Raw genomic sequence first — 19,567 nt, forward strand, 5'->3', positions numbered from 1 at the left:
CCATGAATGTTGGATACCTCAACATAACCCTGAAATAAGATATAGTACACAGGTGGAAAAACACTTGAACGATGTCTCATATTCCGGAGGGAGTACATAGTCACTCTGCAACCGGACACCCTCGTACTCTACCCAGGGACCAGTAACTTGGTATACTACACCTGGACTGATAAGAGGTATTCGTGGGTCACCTAGATGCATTCCCCAGTCGGGAGATCCCCCCCTATGGTTATTTACAATGTTCTTGTTTCTTCAAAATTATTTACCAAGTTCTCAATGGGAAACTATGGACCTAATTGTTGCGTTGAAGAAGCAAAGGGGTGTTAGAGAGGGGGGAGGGTTCGATGCGACTCACATGTTTGGGATGTTTCAGTGGGAGGGGGAGGTGGGGGGGAGATTAACATTCACAGAGGAACAATCGCATGATCTATTGATGGCACACATCTCTTTATGTACAAGAATGCAAATGTACGCGTATACTTAATTTTATTAGTCAGATGATAATACAAGGAAACAATGGCACAGGAGGATAGAACCACACTAAGAGTGATGTCGTGGAATGTCAGGGGACTTGGAGACCCAAGGAAGCGGAGGCAAGTCCTGGCCTATCTGGATCGACAGCAAATACACGTAGCTTTGCTGCAAGAAACCCATATTAATCCCAAAGCTTTAAACACCTTTGTCAGCAAATGGGCCAGTTGTCGTCTATTTTCATCCTATTCATCTTATGCTCGTGGCACAGCAATTTTGTTTAAAAAAACATACTCCTTTTGAAATGGCGGGTTGGTGGTGGATCCACAGGGTCGCTTTGTCATTACATGGGGAAGGCTTGGCAGGGACTCAGTTACAGTTGCGAATTGTTATGGGCCTAATACAGACAGCCCTGAATCCTTCAATAATATATGGGGCAAAATACTGAATATTGGCTCCACTCATATTATTTGGGGTGGTGATTTCAATGTCGCCCTGAACCCAGGCCAGGACAGATCGAATGCGGCTACACATCATTACACCAACGCACAGGAGGCGTTGTGCGGTATCATTGCAGAGGGTGGACTGATAGATAGCTGGAGGTATGCACACCCACAGAGACAGGAAGGCACACACTTTACAGCCCATAGAGGGACATGGTCACGGATTGATTATTGCCTACTCTCAAAGGAATTAGGTCCAACCATATGCAATGTGTCACACCTGGCTAGGACGTTCTCAGATCATTGTCCGGTGAAGGTGTCACTCACGCCTCCGGGTTATGATAGACCCAGACCGAGCTGGAGACTGCAGCCCACAGCCTTACTGGATGCAGTCTTTCAGGCAGAACTGGGAGAGGAAATCAAGGACTTCTTTATTACAAACAAGGGAACCGTAGATAGTGTTGAAGTGATATGGGAGGCCTTTAAAGTGACGATAAGGGGCTTTTGTATATTAAAGAGTTTTGGGGTGTTGAAAGATTTACAGAACACATTATACAAGAGCTGGAGAGACGAATGGAAGGAGGAGACACAGGGCAAGTGCAAACAGAGTTCCGGGAGAAATTATCTGACTATGAGGACACGGCACTCTGAGAATCAAAATTCAGAGGCCGATACTGGGTAGCCCGCAAATACGGGGAAGGGGAGAGGCCGGGTAGCGCGCTTGCGGAAATGACACGAAACCCACGCTTCAATGCTTACATTTTAGAGATACAAGGACCGGGGGACTTACTGCAACGTGGCACACTAACCATTTTAGATATGTTCATTGCACACTATAGGACCCTATATACATCCCAGAGACAAGAAACTCCAGACCTAGATGACTTTATGGGTGATGTAGCTCTTGGATGGCTTAGCGATGCACAAAGGGAATTCCTAATGCACCCTTTGGAGGTAGATGAAATTAGAGATGCCATTATGCAATTAAAGAACGGTAAGGCTCCAGGCTCTGATGGCCTACCAGCAGAATTTTATGAAAGCTACATCGACATCATGGCACCAGTGTTAAAAGAGGTATATGAGGAATCCCTAGAGGTAGGCGTACTCCACCCAACCTCCACCCCCCCCCCCACCTCCCCTTGAGGGAAGCAATAGTTACATCTCTGTTGAAGCCCGGTAAGCCCCCTGAGTCCTGCGACTCATATCGGCCATTATCACTGCTAAATTGTGACACAAAAATCTTGGCAAAAACATTGGCTAATCGATTAACTCTATTAATGGACAAGCTAATACTTCCCGACCAGTCAGGGTTTGTACCAGGCAGGAACACATCTCACAACCTAAGAACCTTTTTTTCCCTCATCCAGACAGTAGCTCCTGAGTTCCCACTTGCCGCTGTTTAGGTCTCGCCTGACCCAGCGCAAGCGCTGGTCTGGCAAGACTTTTTGAGAGGGCTCCAAAAAGTGCTACCAGGCCAGCCTAGACCTACAGTGCATGTGCGCGGGCGCGGGCGCCGCGCTTGACCGCGATTGCTTTCACTTTCGCGGCCGCAGGGCCGCTTTGATGTTTAATCGTGATCACCTTCCCTTTCGCGGCCCCACGGCCGCTTGGCATAGCCAATAGGTCTCGCTTTTGGGACCTTATAAGTATTTAGTTATGCAACTATTGCATGGCTAAACACTTAAAAGGTCCCAAAGGCGAGACCTATTGGCTATGCCAATGCTTGTTTTTTAGATGCCACCAAGGCGTTTGATTCAGTGGAGTTGGATTATCTGTTTGGGGTCTTACAAAGAATGGGCGTCCCACTTTTATATCTGCCCTGGATTAAAATATTATATCATCACCCTACCGCCAAGATTCTGATTAATGGGCACTTATCTCAGCCGATAACAATCTCGAGGGGTACTCGTCAGGGGTGTCCATGATCCCCACTGCTGTTCGCCATAGCGGTAGAACCTTTAGCTTCCAGGGTACGTCAAGTCCACAAAGATAAGGCATTTCGCTGCTGCCAGCGTCAAATATTAATCTCACTATATGCAGATGATATGACGCTATATATTAGAAACCCCATGCAAAACATGAACCCTATACTGCGAGAATTTACTAAATTCGGCAGGTTGTCAGGTATTAATATTAACTGGGGGAAGTCACAAGTTTTTCCACTTACACCAGCAGTATCCAGATTTCCGCTTGATTTCCCATTGGACTGGTGCGATGCCGACCTATGATTTCTCGGAATACCGGTCACCAGAGATAAGGAAGAAACTATAAGGGCGAATTATGGCACGGCTATCACACGGCTTAAAGCCAACAATACACGGTGGATCTCCTTACCACTGTCATTAGCGGGGAGGGCCTCCCTCATAAAGATGGTTATACTCCCACAATTTCTTTATCTGTTTCTTAATATCCCGTACCATCCCGGACGGCATTTCTTTCAGACATTACATTCTGAATTGATAAGATTATTTTGGGGAGGGAAACAACCGAGACTAAAATGGTCGACTTTAACGCGACCATATGATCAAGGGGGGTTTGATGTCCCTGACTTTGATCTTTATTTTTTAAGCGCACAGGCGCACTACGCCTACTACTGGATACATCCCCCTAGTTACATGCCACAAATAGCTGTAGAAGACTGGCTGGCAGACCCAGTACCACTGAATGGCTTGATATATGGGCCTTTGCGCACACGCACGACACCACACACTACTATCACAGGTACGGTTGATGCATGGCACCAGATAGCATCTATGTTGGCCTTGCCTTTCCTGTACTCCCCTCGACTCCCACTGACTTATCACCCTAATCTATCACTGCTGCAAGAAAAAGGTTTCTTAGGGCATGCCAACGAGCCCACATTCACACGTGGGGAGATTTGTTCAACCCAGGAAAGTTCCGGACTCTAGAGCAATTTTAACAGAATATACAATATACACCATTGGATGTATTCCTTTATGTGCGTCTACGACCGGGAATACGATTCAATTATTCCAGATTTCCCGCAAGAACCCTTAAGTCTCATCCCGCTACATCACATGCTAGGATCCACTGATGGAAAGCATCTAGTATCAGCCCTATTCACCAACATACGATCACATAGGGAAGGAATTCATAGTCCGTCTCGTGTGCAGTGGGGAGAAGATCTTGGGCGAGAAATTATCGACGACCAGTGGAAATATTGCTGTCTCCAAACAGCACAGATCTCAGCAAGTTGCAGGCTACGAGTGATACATTATAAATATCTGCATTGCTTATACTATACGCCGATCAAGAAATACAAATTTAAGCTGGCAGAAACTGATAGCTGTGAGCGATGCAAACAGTCGGGTGCGGGGTTCTTATATCTAGCGTGGGTATGCCCGAAAATTCAAGAATATTGGGGACAGGTGTTGGTGGCACTTGAAAAGATGACTGACAGACTAATAGAAAGAGACCCTTTGCTTGTACTCCTAGGATACACGGCACAGATACCTACCGCCTATAGGAAATTCCTTGCTATTTCACTGTTGTTAGCCAAACGAAGAGTGGCATGTCTATGGGGAAGGGGCCGAGCACCGAAATTTAAAGAATGTTTGACAGACATAACATATTGCCAATAACAGACTACCATCTATGCTGAGACAGTACAGCATACCTCCAGGCCCAAAGATATATGGAAACCTCTTCAGAGGTACCTACTATCACAAAACTCTGCATACACGCATCCTACTCCAATCGCAATTACATAAACAACAGCGGGTATGCTTTGGTAGCAGCTCGGTCATCCATAATATCAGTCCACCAAGATTGCCCGATCTGATGGCCACATACATACCGCATGTTGTCAACAGAAGATATGTCTATCTGTCCTTGGGTTTTTATAACTGACAAATTCCTCCTGGTCCCTGTATAACGATGTATTTCTCTGTGTCCAGGATATACCCTGTCAATATTGTGTAACCAGAAAGATTGTTTCATCGCATATGTTGTATTTATGGTACCTGGCTGAAGAGATTATTGGGGTGATATTGCGATTCACTGTACATTACATTGGTATACATTGTCGTGCTTTATGTTAAAACTACAAATAAAGTTTAAAAAAAGAAAAATCAAAAAAGTAGATAAATCATGCAATGACATCTTGACCATATTAAATATACACATATTCCTCAATGGAGGGTAGTGTAGTTCCCCAAGTACATCAATGAAGAATGACACTGTTTGCATTTTACAGATTCGGGTAGATCACAGCCATGCATTAACCCCGTCCCTTGCAGCTTACGCAGGCACACAACGCCCACCATGGTGGTAGCTGTGAGTCAGCTATCCTAGTGAGCACAGAATCAGTCTGGAGGCGAGCCCCTTCTCTTCTCGCATAACCTTTTCATAAAGTAGCTCTACCACTCTTCTGTACCCCACCATGAAAAGCACAGGCCCCATTCACTTCCCCTCCACCTCCCCAGTCTCTTTACCCACAAGGTATGTTTTATATAGGCCCCAGCGGTTTTTAGGGGACTCGGAGGTGGGAGAAGTTCACTGTAAACATCAGATTTATTGTTGCAGTAGGCCATATCTCTGTGCCACTCAGTCAGGGTGGGAACCAGACCGCTGGCCCAAGGCATCCCTATCTAGCGTTTAGCCAACAGAAGACATATAGCCACCACGGGTCTAGTGGATTTATCCACCCCATGTCAAATCCCAGAAGAGCCAGCATGGGGTCATATTTCACCGGGGAACTAGTAATCTTACTCCGCTCTCGGAACACCACTTTCCAGAACTCCGCTGCCTCTGTGCAGTACCATGTCAAATATATAAAGTCTGCAACATCTGTGTGGCATCTCGGACACTCCGCCGAGCCTCTTAACTCATATTGCCGTGGCGTTTCCAACTGCTGGGCCAGACCTGTCAAGGTCATCTTGTGTTCCACGAAAAAAAGCACAGGAAGACAGTGAAGAGTTGTTTTGCTTTGAGCAAAAGAAGCAAAACATACCATTAGTCATGCCACATATTACAGACATCATGTCTGTTAACACCAGGCATGACCTGGATGTGCCAGGGCTGGCCATTTACTACTGGTTGGCCATAAATTCCTGGCATGGCCAGCTATGGCCACGAGAAGCACTTTCTTTTATCATATGCCAAACATTGCTACATCAATTCCCATCATTTGACCGGTCAAGATTTGCCCAGCGTGTTTTACTAGTATATTCGTGCCTTGCGCTTATTTGTATCACTCGTTTATTTGTGTGACCACTAGGCAACTGAGCACAAATTGATTCTGATAACTGTATGTATTTACATAAGTAAAATGCTCTGTCATATGTTTGGACTTTGTGGCTGTTTTCCGGGGGCAACTTTTGTGCTTTGAATGGATTATTTAGTAACCTATTGATTCCTTATTATTTGAAAATGGTAGTCTACGAAGGCCCAGGCCTCCTGAGAGGTTCACCTTGGATTGCGCTTGTTGCATATTTTGATCTGAATGTAGGTCTGGGAGTTACACGAGCAACGGGTAAGGTGATGACAAATTATGGAAGTATGTGGAAAAATGTGGATGTTGAAACAGTCATATCCGTTTATATGCTTGCAATGTTAAAGGACGAAAATAATTTTCTTCGTTTCAGATGGCAAAAACACTGTACTTAAATCCTTTGCTAATTTTAAGGTTTTATTTTTTTCTTTGCAGTTTATTTACCAAGCTACAGCAGAGATGAGCTGAAACCTTAGTAACGAAGAACATTTTGACACGTGAGGCAGCCTCGCGAGTGCTGGCAAGGTAAAATATAAAGCCTCTTCCCGCCCCTGATCTGTAAAGTGATTTTGTTATCGCAGTGTTCCTGTAGACGTGATTCATGATTACTCATCAGTGAGCTTTTTTAAACTGTGTTTATTGGCATTTCTTCTGCGGTTTTTACAGCCATTTGCTGCATTTCAGGTGCGGCTGCCGCTGCAGCAACTGTATACATACAATATTACTTAGTCAATGAGTTACAGCATACACAATCCTGTAAGCCCTACCGTTTAGTATAAAGAGGATGTAACTTGTAGTCAATGTCTGCTTTGCCACACTTAGCGGACCCAAGGGTCTGGCGTATAAAATGTGTCCCATGGTTTCCTCTTACAGGTAGGCAAACAGTAGTCAATGACAAATGGTTCATGCTAACGAGTTTCTTTAAAGAGCCAACTAAACAAGAAAGAGAAAAAGAAAAGTAGAGAAAGAAACCAATAGGTAGGGAAAACTCCCAAACTGCTGTCTCCTGGTTACTGTGGCTAACGTCTGCGGATAATTGCATGTGGAGGGGATACTTAGGCCGCCTCACGGGAAACAGCAGGGCTTCATCTTAAGTTATTCGAGCCATCAACAGTTCCGGGTAGGGGTCTCGGGCATGGGGATCACCAGAGTCAAGGGGTAGCCATGCATCTGGAAAGGCGGTGTTCCCCACTCTGGTGCCTGAAGACATAGCTCCTCATTGCTCAATTGGATTCCGGGAACAGCCTCACTCGATTTGTAGTGTCCTCTACCACCAGAGTCTGCGTCGTCAATGAGGCTTTCCTATACTTCCAGGATCTCTGCCCACAATCCTGCTACTGGGTTAGTGCGCGCCTCCCTGGCTTCTTCCCTTAGTAGCACTCTCGCCCCTGCTGTGCCCCACATTCTTCTCCCAGACCTCCACTGCGGAGCCCACACTGGACTATACTCAGCCTGGCCAGAGCAAGCACCAGATCCAAAAACCTACTGCCATACTTTTGGGACTTGGGCCTAGGAAAGACCCCCATGAGGCAGGTTTTGTGTGTCCAGCACCTTGCTCCAGTAATCCTGCCGGTGGGGGCAGCCGCTTGTCATGTGGGAAAAGTCAGCATCAAGGTGCGCACACTGGGAGCACCCTGTGGTTTCACCACCGTATATGACCCTGAACATTTGTGGCATCCGATATGCTATGTGGGTGTAGTTAAATTGAATATATATTTCAGGCATATGTTTCGGGACACCTTTTGGGAGTACGCTAATATCCTGCACCATTCAGTTTCCTGGATCATGTCGCTCACCACTGCTTCCCACTTGTCCTTGAGCACAGTTAGGTTATTTCCGAGACATCTCATTTAATGTCTTATAAGACCATGGGATCAGGTGCCAAGCCAATCCCATCGTCACCAGTAACTGAAACACCGCATGGGTCTGGGACTTCTTCTTGCTGTTCTCCCATAAATCTCTGTATGCCCTAATCAGGGCTTCATACGTCAGGAACTGACCAGGGGGAAGGTTGCTCTGCACCACCATCACCTCCATGGCAGCAGGACTGCCATGTGGAAGCAGTCTTCCGTCATTGCAATCCCAGCTTCAGTCCAGTCGCATAGCTGTGCTGCTGGGAAGTGGGTCAGAGGGTCACCATGTTGGGAGGTCCACAAGCTACAAGGCGGGGTCATTGAGCAGTGTCCCCGCATCAACTGTGAAGAGCAGCTGACAGCAGGTGTCCATGATGTGGGATTTTCATTGCCGGCCGTAGCAGCTTGGCTAGCAAGATCTCCTGGTTAGATTACAGGCCGACAGGGCCAAACACTTCCTGGTGGGCACCATCCAGCAATCGGTTGACCCACTGGAGCTGAGCCGCCTCAAAGTCCGGGGCTCCCAGCCTCCTCTCTGATGGCAGATGCGTAATGGTTGCTAGAGACTATCTGTGGCAGCCCCCTTTCCAAGATCAGCTCCATAAGAAGGGAGTGTCCAACTATCAAAACAAAGTCCTTGGCAAACCCACCGGTAGATTAGCGAAATTATAAAGCTACTTGGGGAGCATCACCATCTTCAAAATTGCAATGCTCGCCTTGAGCAGCAGTTTGAGCGATCTCTAGATGAGAACACACGATTTAAGAGAGCGCAATACACCCTCCCTCCAGATTTCGCTCCCGTAAACCCGCAAACGTGTGGTAGATCTGGATTCCCAGATATTTAAAGGAGTTGGGAGTCCACACCAGGCCTAGGAGGGGTGCCTGGTGATGATGGGAGACCTTGGGTTACCGGGAATAAGTAAATCTTGGCCCGGCTGACCTACATACCCGAGAGAGCGCCAAATTTTTCAAGGAGCTGTACCATGTGGCCGCCATCGGAGGCTCCATCTCCCATGTGGCACAGAAGGTGGTCAGCATAGAGGGATATTATGTGTTTGCATTCCCCCACTACGATGCCCCTGCCCTCCAGCTGGATCAGCTCTGCCAGTGGTTATATCACTATGGCGAACAAGAGGGGTAACAAAGGGCAACACTGGGGTGTTCCACGATTGATATCATATTGCTTTGAAATCATGGCGCTTGTTCTGATTACTCACTAGTGTTAGCTGATTCAGGCCAAGGTGTAGCGTGGCAGATATTACTCATTGTCACTGTAGTCTGATGGACACAGAGTGAGATTAGAGGCTAGTACTAATAGGGATCTATTGTGCTTTTTAAAAGGTTCCAAAGAAATGGGTATGCAGTTCCTGTTATGGGAGGGATAAGAAGGCAAGGGACTGGCAAGGTCCCAGACTAGAGAATAGTAGTGTTAATAGGAAAGGGGGAACCGGCAAGTCCTTCCGTTCGGAATGAGGGCCCTCACACACCCAGCCTGCTGGGTGTCATGCTTCATCATCGGGCATGCTCCTCGTCGGGTCACGCTGCAATACCCGACGGGCACCCTATGCAGGGGCTCTTTGGCGGAGATCTTTTATTCCTTGTTGTATGGTGCAGTGGGGTGTAAGGGGCCTTGAAAGTGTAGGAGTGCAAGTGTGTGAATTAAAACAGGGAAATAGAAGAGTCGGGTAAATTAGACTTTAATGATTAAAAATGGAGTTGGCGACTCTCTGCAATGATGCTGCAGGGTGTTGCGCTCAGTTTCGTGCGGGCGACATGTTTCTTGCTTATTTAGTCAGGTGGATCTAGCGGCAGTTCATCCGGACCAAGTGAAAAAAGTAACTCTACACTAAAAAGTGGTGGCACTGTTGTGTTCTAGCCTGTTAATAACAAAAAGTGGCACCAAGACGTATAGTACCTGTTGATGCAGCAGCCAATCTAAAAACTATTTTTTGATTGGCCCCATCAAATCGCGCCAAGTGGTGGACACGATAAGGTTATTGTGTCCAAATAACTGCGCCCAGGTGATGAGTGACCTACCCTGCACTGCCGGATTCGGGAGGCTTTTCAAAAGGTCCCTGGGAGTAGAAAAGTCCTTTAAACTGCTTAGCCAACCCTGCCACCCTTTTGACTAGGTAGGAGCATCATTTTGCACCCTCCCAAAATACACTGTATTAGTATGTGCTCTGGGTGATGGCAGTAGTAGGGGTCTGGGTGGGGGAAATAAGAGACTGCAGCTCCTATGTTGCACCGAAATCAGACACTGCTCGCCTATAATGCCATCAGGAGACTTACAATGGCAGGAGTAGCTGTTTCTGCCAGTAGAGCCAAGCAGCCATGTTCTCTATGCATCTTAGAGGACTTTTGTTTCTCTTCTCAAAGGCGTTCCACACATACTATTTAACTATATGTATTCTTGGATTGGAGGATGGCATGCAGCGTGCTCACAAAATACCCAAAACATTTCCCAATATTGTAGGACTGACGTTAAAGTGGAAATGGATCCTGTCCTAAGGTGTTGAGGGTTTAATGTATGGGTACTCCCAAACATTTTCCCAGTGGACAAAAAAATGTGGTCTGTGGTGTGACTGAGAGCCAAATTGATGCCAGCAGGGTAGTTTTCTGGCGAGTGTAGGGGTGTAAAGTGGGTAAATGGGTGTGAAGCATGTACATGATGTGGAGTTATTTTGAGGGTTTCAGTCCCTACTGCCCTCTAAATGAAGCCCCTAATCTCGTCCAGAAACCTACATTTGGCAGTACCATTTTATGCTACATTTGAGTTGCTATCTCTCCACCACACTACTGGTGTAAGCTTTCCCTGCTTCTTATTGGTAATTGTGTTGAGTCAAGTGTACAAAGGAAGTAACTGGATTATTGAATTGAAGTGAAATAGAATTGTAGGCCTCAGAATCTCCTTATGCCTTTAGTCTCTTATTTGTAAACACTAGGAGTACTTAGAAACAGGCTCAGTTAAAGTAGCAAGAGCAATAATTAATACTTGACAAAGACCCCCAACAAGATGTGCAACTCCCTGAGTTAGCCAGGCACAAGCACCAAACCGCCACCACTAGATGTCGTACAGTGGGAAAAATAAAGCAATGGTACCAAGAGACTTGGGGTTTAACCCTGACTGTATTACTCTTCCAAAATATGCTGACTGTAAATTCTGTATCCATAGCCTGGTCAGGTACCATAACACAGTGATGTTTCTTTAGTGAGAGTAATCCCCGAGTCTCGCCATTGGAGCCACTCACACCCCAGTTGTTGTCGAACGAGCAAGATGGAATTTATTGAACCAGGAGACATGGTTTTTATTAATTTGGCCTCATCTTGTGACAAATTGTGCTCTCTTGGGCAATCACTTTTGTAGGTGTTTCTTTGCTTTGTCTTTTTACAGAGATAGGAAGAACCTAAATCAAACTAAACAGTGATAATAAGTATGTGGGACAAAAAAAACAGGACATTAACGCAGCAATAATTTGTGTTTACCCTTGGGGAGAGAACACTCGGTTTCATAGTCCACTTACTAAAATGAAGTGTATTGAGGAATTTATGGGCCTTGAAACGAGGAGTCTCACACTGTGGTGTGGGTACTCCTGCTTCACCAAATTGTTTGAACATGGTCAAATCATTTCGATCCTATGCCTTTATCCCCTTAATTGCCATTATGTGAGAGAGGTGGGAAAAACAATGAAGGATCGAGCCAGATGGTTAGGTGTTCCTCAGCACGAGGTTTTCTTAGGTCCTCAAACCCAAAACATGCAGAGCCTTTATGTGGCTTCCGTGTGCCACCCACGCTCTAACTTTATGGATCAAGAACTTAAGAAAAAGCTGTAACATTTGATGTAAAACGAGAAAGCGATAACCATCTAGTTGATGGATTGCACAGTGTGAAACCAGAAAACCAGGGAATTGATCCTATCTTCCCCTTGAACAAATCTGTGTGATCCTGGGTAATTTAAAAAAAAAAAAAATGTTATAGCCAGTTGAAGTTTTTTACAATTTTTATTTGCAAATTACAGCTGCAAAGTAAGAGCAAGTCTGATCGTTCTCCTCGCTGCGCAATCTGGTGTTTGGGTTTGTGAGTTTGATGGCGAGCTGGGTGGCCCTCTCTACAGTGGTCTTGCGGTTTTTGGATGAAACATTGTGGGCGATCTCAGCACAGAAGGACTGTTACTCACGATTAGCATCTACAGCTCCTTCACGTTGTGTACCAGAGACTTTCGGAATCCTGAGGGCAACATGTGCTTGGTCCTTTTATCACTACCATAACCAATGTTGGGCATCGGGATCTGGCCCTTAAACCTCCTGTGCACTCTGTTATCAATACCTCGTGGTTTGCGTCAGTTATGCTTAATCTTGACATAACGATCAGACTGGTGACGAATGAACTTCTTGGTTTTTTTCTTAAGAATCTTCAGTTTGACAAGAGGTCTTAGGGCAGCCATGATTGCGGCTCAAAAACATCCGCCTACTCCGCAGAGAGGCCAAAGGAAGAGAGAGGGCAAAGGATGCCGGGATTGTAGTTAAGGACCTCATCCTGGGCAATTGTTGTCTTTCCCCTTGCCTCCTGTTTCTTCATTATCACATATGAGGGCGCCATGAAATACCTATGTTCAGAAACTTCTCTTGTGTTTTATTTAATGGACTATTATAGTTTTTCATGTAGAATAACAACCTCGGCCACATAGAAGGGCGGTGCGCATGACACCTGACTTACCCCTTCGTTTATTAATGAGCTTGTCGTTAGAGATGGTGGAGGGCATGAATGTTTCTAGGTTTATGTTTGAATACGATCAGTTCGGAAAAAGGCCACTCAATATAGGGATGTAATCTAGTGCATTAATATGAAACACTCTTTTTTTAATTTGAAGAGACTACCATATTTTCTCACATGTATCGCACAATGTCTCTAATTGTGAAGGTTTTTCTAAAGATAATTAGTAGAGGACACCTTCTGTACTATAGCCTTATAGCCCGCCGTAGCGGACTATTAAAGGCCGGATGTCGATGGTCCTCCTGGAAGCCAAGAAGGCTTTTGACAGGGTTTCGTGGGAATTCTTGTGGGCGGTTTTAGATCGAAATAAAATGGGTCCCCGCTTTGTGAAGTCCATTAAGGCTATGTATTACACACCTAAGGCCAGAGTACTGGTAATGGGTCATGAGTCTAAGCTTTTTGATATATTTCGTGGGACTAGGCAGGGGTGCCCATGCTCTCCGATTCTCTTTGCCCTATATATAAATCCCCTCATTCTAAAACTGTTAGACGCAGAGGTAATCAAACCGATTACAGTGGGCCCCTTCGACACTAAAATATTAGCATACGCCGATGACATGGCGGTAGTAACATCTCACCCCACGGAGGCAATAATTAAAATTGATCAGAGTACCCAAGTCTTTGGCCAGTTTTCGGGGTATTCCCTAAATAGGGATAAAACGATGGTTATATGTACTCAGAATACTCAATTTGAAGACCCAAGAAAGGTTGAAAGTACTGTATACCTAGGAGTTCGTATATCTCCCAAGATAGATGAAATCATTAAAATAAATTATGATCCTCTCCTCCAAAAGGTTAAGAACGATTTAAAAAGGATAGATGGCTTGCATCTCTCAATTATTGGAAGAGGTGATTTTCTTAAAATGAATATTCTACCCAGGGTCCTATATTTGTTCCGTGCGATCCCGCTATTGGTGGATGATAAAACTATCAAGGCCCTGGAATCCCAGATGAGTAGATTTGTATGGGGGTATGGGAAGATAAGGAGATCCATCCGATACCTCTCTACCAGTCATAAGAGGGGGCTTGGCAATCCCTAATTTAGGATTTTATCTATGGGCTGTCATGCTCCAGCAGATGACGTCATTATTTTTTATCAAAACATCTGAAATTGTGATAGGGGATAGCTATATACCCTCAATATATGAATTGGTCAATGGAGATAAGGCTAATGGCCTTCTTGTAAAGCAATTAGAACCCTCATACTTCAAGAAAGTTAAGTTTAAGATTATATCGAGCGCCTGGGGAATCTGGAGGAAAACTGTGAGGCATCTTAATATTCCTACATATAATAAGTATACTTCGTTATGGCATTCTACACTGCTACCAGCACAATTATACGATGATATTTCTAGAAGATGGGAATATTTAGGAGTGTTAACGGTAGGAGATTTCTTACTGCCTGGCTACAGTAATAGATTCCAACAACTGCAAAGCAAATTTTCTATTCCTAATACTAGTGTATTTAAATGTATCCAAATTAATACGATTCTTAATGTAAAAAGTGCTGATATTCCATTGGACAATATTCCCATATTTACTTGTATGGGCAAATCTACAACAAGGATCGGTACTATATATGATATTTTAATTGAAAGTCAACGGGATGATGTAGAGTCTATTGAAGCGAGCTGGTCAAGGAAACTGAATAATTCTAATGTGGATATTGATATGTGATTAACCCTTTTAATGAAGCTGTTTGTGACCTCTAATCTGAAAGCCCAGCTATATATGACTATATACGATCTCTATTTTACACCTGCCAAACTCTATTCTTGGGGGAAAAGAGCTACATCAGAATGCCCGAGATGTGGAAAAACCGCGGCACATTTACTCCATATGTTATATGAGTGTGAAACTTTTAGTTTTGAGAGGTATGATAGCAGGTTTTTGGCGTGAAGTGTTTGGGCACTTAGTAGCTGAATCTCCTACCCTTTACATCTTGGGATATGATAATACACTGAAGCATACCAAGGAGGAGGAAACATGCCTCTTTTTGGGGAAGGCTGTATATAGGATAATCTTAACAGCTCGTTGGAAGGATGTAGATCCCCCCCAACTTTCAGGCTTGGCTTGTCCGGCTGTTAGGTATGTACAATCAAGAGAAGGCGATCTTTGCCTGTAAAGGGAAGAAGGCGAGAGCTCAAGGTATTAAGATCTGGAAATCAATTGAGAATTGGAGTAATAATAATAGAGCTTTCTAATCGAATTAGGTCCAAAATTACCTCTGTCCTATATTTTTTAATCTGTCTTAGATCGATTACTTTTTGTCAAACACTTTGATATGCTGTATATAATCTGCACGACTTTTTCATATGTGACCACTGTTTAAAATTGTAATGAAATAAAGAATGAAGCCGGGAAAAAAAAGATAAAGAGATGGTGGAGGCCATGAATGTTTCTAGGTTTATGTTTGAATACGATCAGTTCGGAAAAAGGCCACTCAATATAGGGATATAATCTAGTGCATTAATATGAAACACTCTTTTTTTAATTTGAAGAGACTACCATATTTTCTCACATGTATCGCACAATGTCTCTAATTGTGAAGGTTTTTCTAAAGATAATTAGTAGAGGACACCTTCTGTACTATAGCCTTATAGCCCGCCGTAGCGGGCTATACTGGCTATTAAAGGCCCGCTGCATCGTTAAAGGCCCGAGTCGAAGGCAAGGGACTTTAACAAAGCAGCGGGCCTTTAATAGCCGGTATAGCCCGGCTACAAAGGGCTATAAGGCTATTAGAACATTCTGCCACTAGAGGGCAGAATGTTCTAACAAATAAAACTGAGCCTTCAGGGAGCGCCAGGGGATTCAAATCCCCTCAGGCTCCCTGAAGCCTTAGTTCACAGCCAGAGCTGTGAACAGAGAAGCATTGGAATGATGGAGCTCCGGGTTTATACCAGCCATTATAAGCCCAGAGCACCCCATTGTTTTCAATGTAGCTTCCAACATTCCAATGTTCTAATTCAGTTTAGTGTAAATGAATGCTTATTTGCTTGTTTGTTTAGCATGTTTGATTGTTCGTTCCCAGTCAAGTGAACCGCAGGCCAGTGTTGTTGTTCTCCAGGGGCCCAGGCACAGATCAGACAGGCCTCACTATGAGTATCCCTGCTTTGATTAGTTCTTCACATCTACCACTAAACTCACTCTTAGCCATGTGTTCTGGAAGGTTGTGACAGATGGGTATTGTATTTTAATTTTGAGTTGGTTTTCCGTTTTTAAGCTGCAGTAACCTAAGAAATGCAAAAGGGTGTTTGACCGTTTAGAGAATATAACTGTTCAAATGTTCCTCCATCATTTATATAAAACATGAAATGCTATTCCATAAACAAGTACACTGCAGGCATGATAACTAGAGCTCCCAGTTTATGGTATTTATATAAATGTATATTCTTACTTCATTGCCTGATAGGTGTTGCTGCTACACGTACCCATATTTTATACATCTATACATCCTTATGAAAACATGAGCTGTCGCACTCATTAATTTCAGTCAGTCTGCACAGCTATTGGCTAAGCAGCCATGACTGACACCACTGAGAAATCATTCAAGAAATAGCTTTTTGACGTTTTTTTACCATATGTAAAAAGAAAAACAAATACGGATATAGATGGCTTTCTGCCCGTGTTTATCTGTAAAAATCAGCAAAAAACGAAAACTGAGAGCCTTAATGATGGCAAAACTAATCTGGCCAGCAGAAAAGGGAAATACATTGGATCCTTTGAAATCCAGTCATGGTTGAAAGACTCCAGTTCCCAGGAGAAGAGGAAATGATGTAATGCGTACTTTAAAAAATTGTTTTATGCTTTTTAAACTGCACGGGGAATGTCAGCCTTGGATATAGCCTGCTGTTATTACATGATTTGTAAGGGTGAATGTCAGCCTTGGATATAGCCTGCTGTTATTACATGATTTGTAAGGGTGAATGTCAGCCTTGGATATAGCCTGCTGTTATTACATGATTTGTAAGGGTGAATGTCAGCCTTGGATATAGCCTGCTGTTATTACATGATTTGTAAGGGTGCATGGGTTTCCATTCTCCCACTGTCTCCTTACTAGGGAAGGAGAAAATGCCCCACTGGGGTTTCCTGCACCTATCTTAAGTGGATTATAAAATGAGAATATATTAATAGATCGTTGGTCTTCTCGAAAAGGTACTGAATCCTGCCTTGATTTCTGGATTATAACTACGGCGCTCTGTGGCGGCTGTATGCAGATGTGAGGGGCTTGGGTACTGTTTGAGGCGAGAGTTGTGCTGTTATCTGCTGTTGACATTCCTTGGATGTCGCCCTCATTTCTCTGCAATGCAGTTATCTGCTCGTCCAATTATCCTCCATCCATTTGGCAGCCTTGGGCAGACGATGTGCTGAAAATTAGTCTCAACAAAACGGAAAGGATGGCGCTTTGTTCAGACAGGAGGAATGAAGCAAGGGCGATAAAAAAAAACCTGGTGCGTGTCCAAAGCCTCCGAGTGCTTCGACTACTTTGTCAGTGAGTGACTCGAGAAGCCTAGCTCAGTCGGGCAATCAAACGCTGCTCTGACGCGGCCAATGAGACGGCAGCATTCATGGCACTAAAACTCGACTCAGCCACGGAAATGACGTCTCCTGAAAGCGGCTGTTCGCATTGCCCTGAGAATTATAGCGAGCACCAGTAACTAATATGTAAAAAAAAACGAAGTACCAGGGCCCTTGTCAGGAGGCCAAAGCAGCTTGCATTGCCAGTTGCCACTGCCAGCGCTGCTAATGACTGTACCAACACAACTACTAACCATCTACCTCCTAAAAGTCTGCAGCACAGACTATTCTAGGTTTAAACGCTACATTAATGGCTCAGGCAGCAGTATTTGTCATTTTTAATGTATATTAAATGATTAAATAACTGCTGTTGCGCTCATTTCAAAAGTAACAAACCGCGCCCCTCATGTGGCAGACTGCCATTCGAGTCTGTGTGGACTATTAAGTGTCGGTGCTGAGCACTGGAAACCTTGGGCACAAATTAAGCTCTGGCGAGCACCCAGTGCACCATGTATTTATTTACCTAGCATGTGTGCAGCATTTCTTCTCCACGCATGTTTCTAAGGCTGCTGAAGTTCCACAGACACATAAAATCACACTGAACTTATAGCGGGATGCATTTGAAATGGAGGTGTGCGAAATTTGTGTAGTTTGCCTTTACGCAATATTGTACGTAATTACATAAAATGCAAATCCTTCATTTAGTGCTATATTTAAGTTCAAAATACATCCTTATGTCAGTTTTCGATGTGAGGATGTGTTTTGCTGTAAAAAATGGGTGAAAGCAACAGCCAGCCCTTCGTGGGCGAGATGTTCGCGTTATTCCCAAGTGCTGGCTGTAAAATTTTACTTCAAACAGCATGTAATTATGCGACATGGCATAATTACTGACATTGTGCTTAAGAAGCCTAACACAAAAATTCGCTAATTATACCAGCATAATTTCTATTTCTCCTGGGTCTAATTTGAAACTCTCACTTTTGCATCCTGGTTCACTCTACGAATGAGCCTACTATTACTCCAGAGGATATTAATGGTCAACACATATTAACTAGATTTGTCTTTAAGTCTTCATGGTTTCCAAAGTAAATCCTTTGCTTGCCATTCACAGCTTGTATTGCCCCCGGCAAACAAAGGTTTAACGAAGCGGAGGACACTGCATAGAAAATTAGCACTTTGAATTGGACAGTAGACTAGGCATTAAAACCGTTTGAATACAATTCACAGGGCCCAATTTTAATTTCAATTCGATGTAATTTTGAGGAACGCGCACAGAGAAAACAAAACTGTTCTACGTATGTTGGCAGTGTAGCCCACCTTAGTGGCTAACTTGTCAGGACACTGCTTTTCTTCTCCGCCATGCACATTGTTACATGGCCATTGGTTTGGCAGCTTCCCAAAGGAGGCATTGCCAAAGGGTATGGCTGTGGCTAGCTGACTCATAAAAGTTGCAAGTGAAGAAAAGGTTGCATATTGTTTTGTTTTGTTGAAACTATGAGTCCGATCAAGGTCGCAGATGGGTAATGACACTTGAATGTTGATGATGCAGCCATCTAATAACTAAGTAGTTATTAGGATAAACAAGAGTCTGTTTTGTTGACAGAGCGAAACTTTAAAGCAGTACAGGAACATTCTCTTATGCATATCCTGGCTGCCATTTCTTTTACTAAATGGATTACTGCCTGACCCCGCAGCCCGTCACTTGCTCAAAGCAAGTGCAAGTGCAGACAGTCATTCATGAAGGGTTCCTCCACTATATCACATTGTCAGTCTCAAGCAGGAAGAACACAAGGCCCTCTTCAGAGTAAATAAAGACAGTGTTTTTGGGGAATAGTACAAGGAGACTGAAGACCTTTAAACAGAAATATGTCCTGAATATGGTTGGAAGCCCACACAAATTATATGCAAATAGAGAGGAAAGATCCTGTCTCAACCTGCTTCGGAGCACATCGGGTTCAAGAAGCGGTCAACAGCATAGAGCCTCATTCGTGAACCATCTGAGAGTGGTCTTCACATCTAGGAGCACTAATATGACCCCATTATCCAATCCCCTAAACAAGGGGTAAGCAATCACACTAAAGGAGAAAGCATTCACATGGCTTCCTCTGAAGGCCACCCAGCAGAAATCCAACTACCCAGCGAACAAGCTAATTATCTTGGACTAAAACATGGAAGCAACTGATTCCTAAGTGACTAAGGCAAGGATAAATTTGATGTGGTAAGCGTTAACTACAAGAAGGAAGCAAAGATGGGCAAGTGGAGCTACTATTCGATA

At 44.2% G+C, this 19,567-nt stretch overlaps 1 protein-coding gene and 1 pseudogene across 9 annotated transcripts in view; one reads left to right on the forward strand and one right to left on the reverse strand.

Annotated features, from left to right (window-relative positions):
* The window catches only part of APBB2 (amyloid beta precursor protein binding family B member 2), a 1,135,523-nt gene that overhangs the window by 183,398 nt on the left and 932,558 nt on the right, over positions 1-19,567 (forward strand). For all 9 annotated transcript variants that reach the window (XM_085642196.1, XM_085642193.1, XM_085642198.1 and 6 more), the window contains one exon: positions 6,583-6,672. The gene's annotated coding sequence lies outside the window, so the exon portion shown is untranslated. The remainder of the gene's footprint in view (positions 1-6,582; positions 6,673-19,567) is intronic.
* LOC146862869 (large ribosomal subunit protein eL32 pseudogene) lies at positions 12,003-12,455 on the reverse strand (annotated as a pseudogene).

The sequence above is a fragment of the Triturus cristatus genome, chromosome 2_2 (assembly GCF_964204655.1).
Source record: "Triturus cristatus chromosome 2_2, aTriCri1.1, whole genome shotgun sequence".
NCBI classification, from domain to species: Eukaryota; Metazoa; Chordata; class Amphibia; order Caudata; family Salamandridae; genus Triturus; species Triturus cristatus.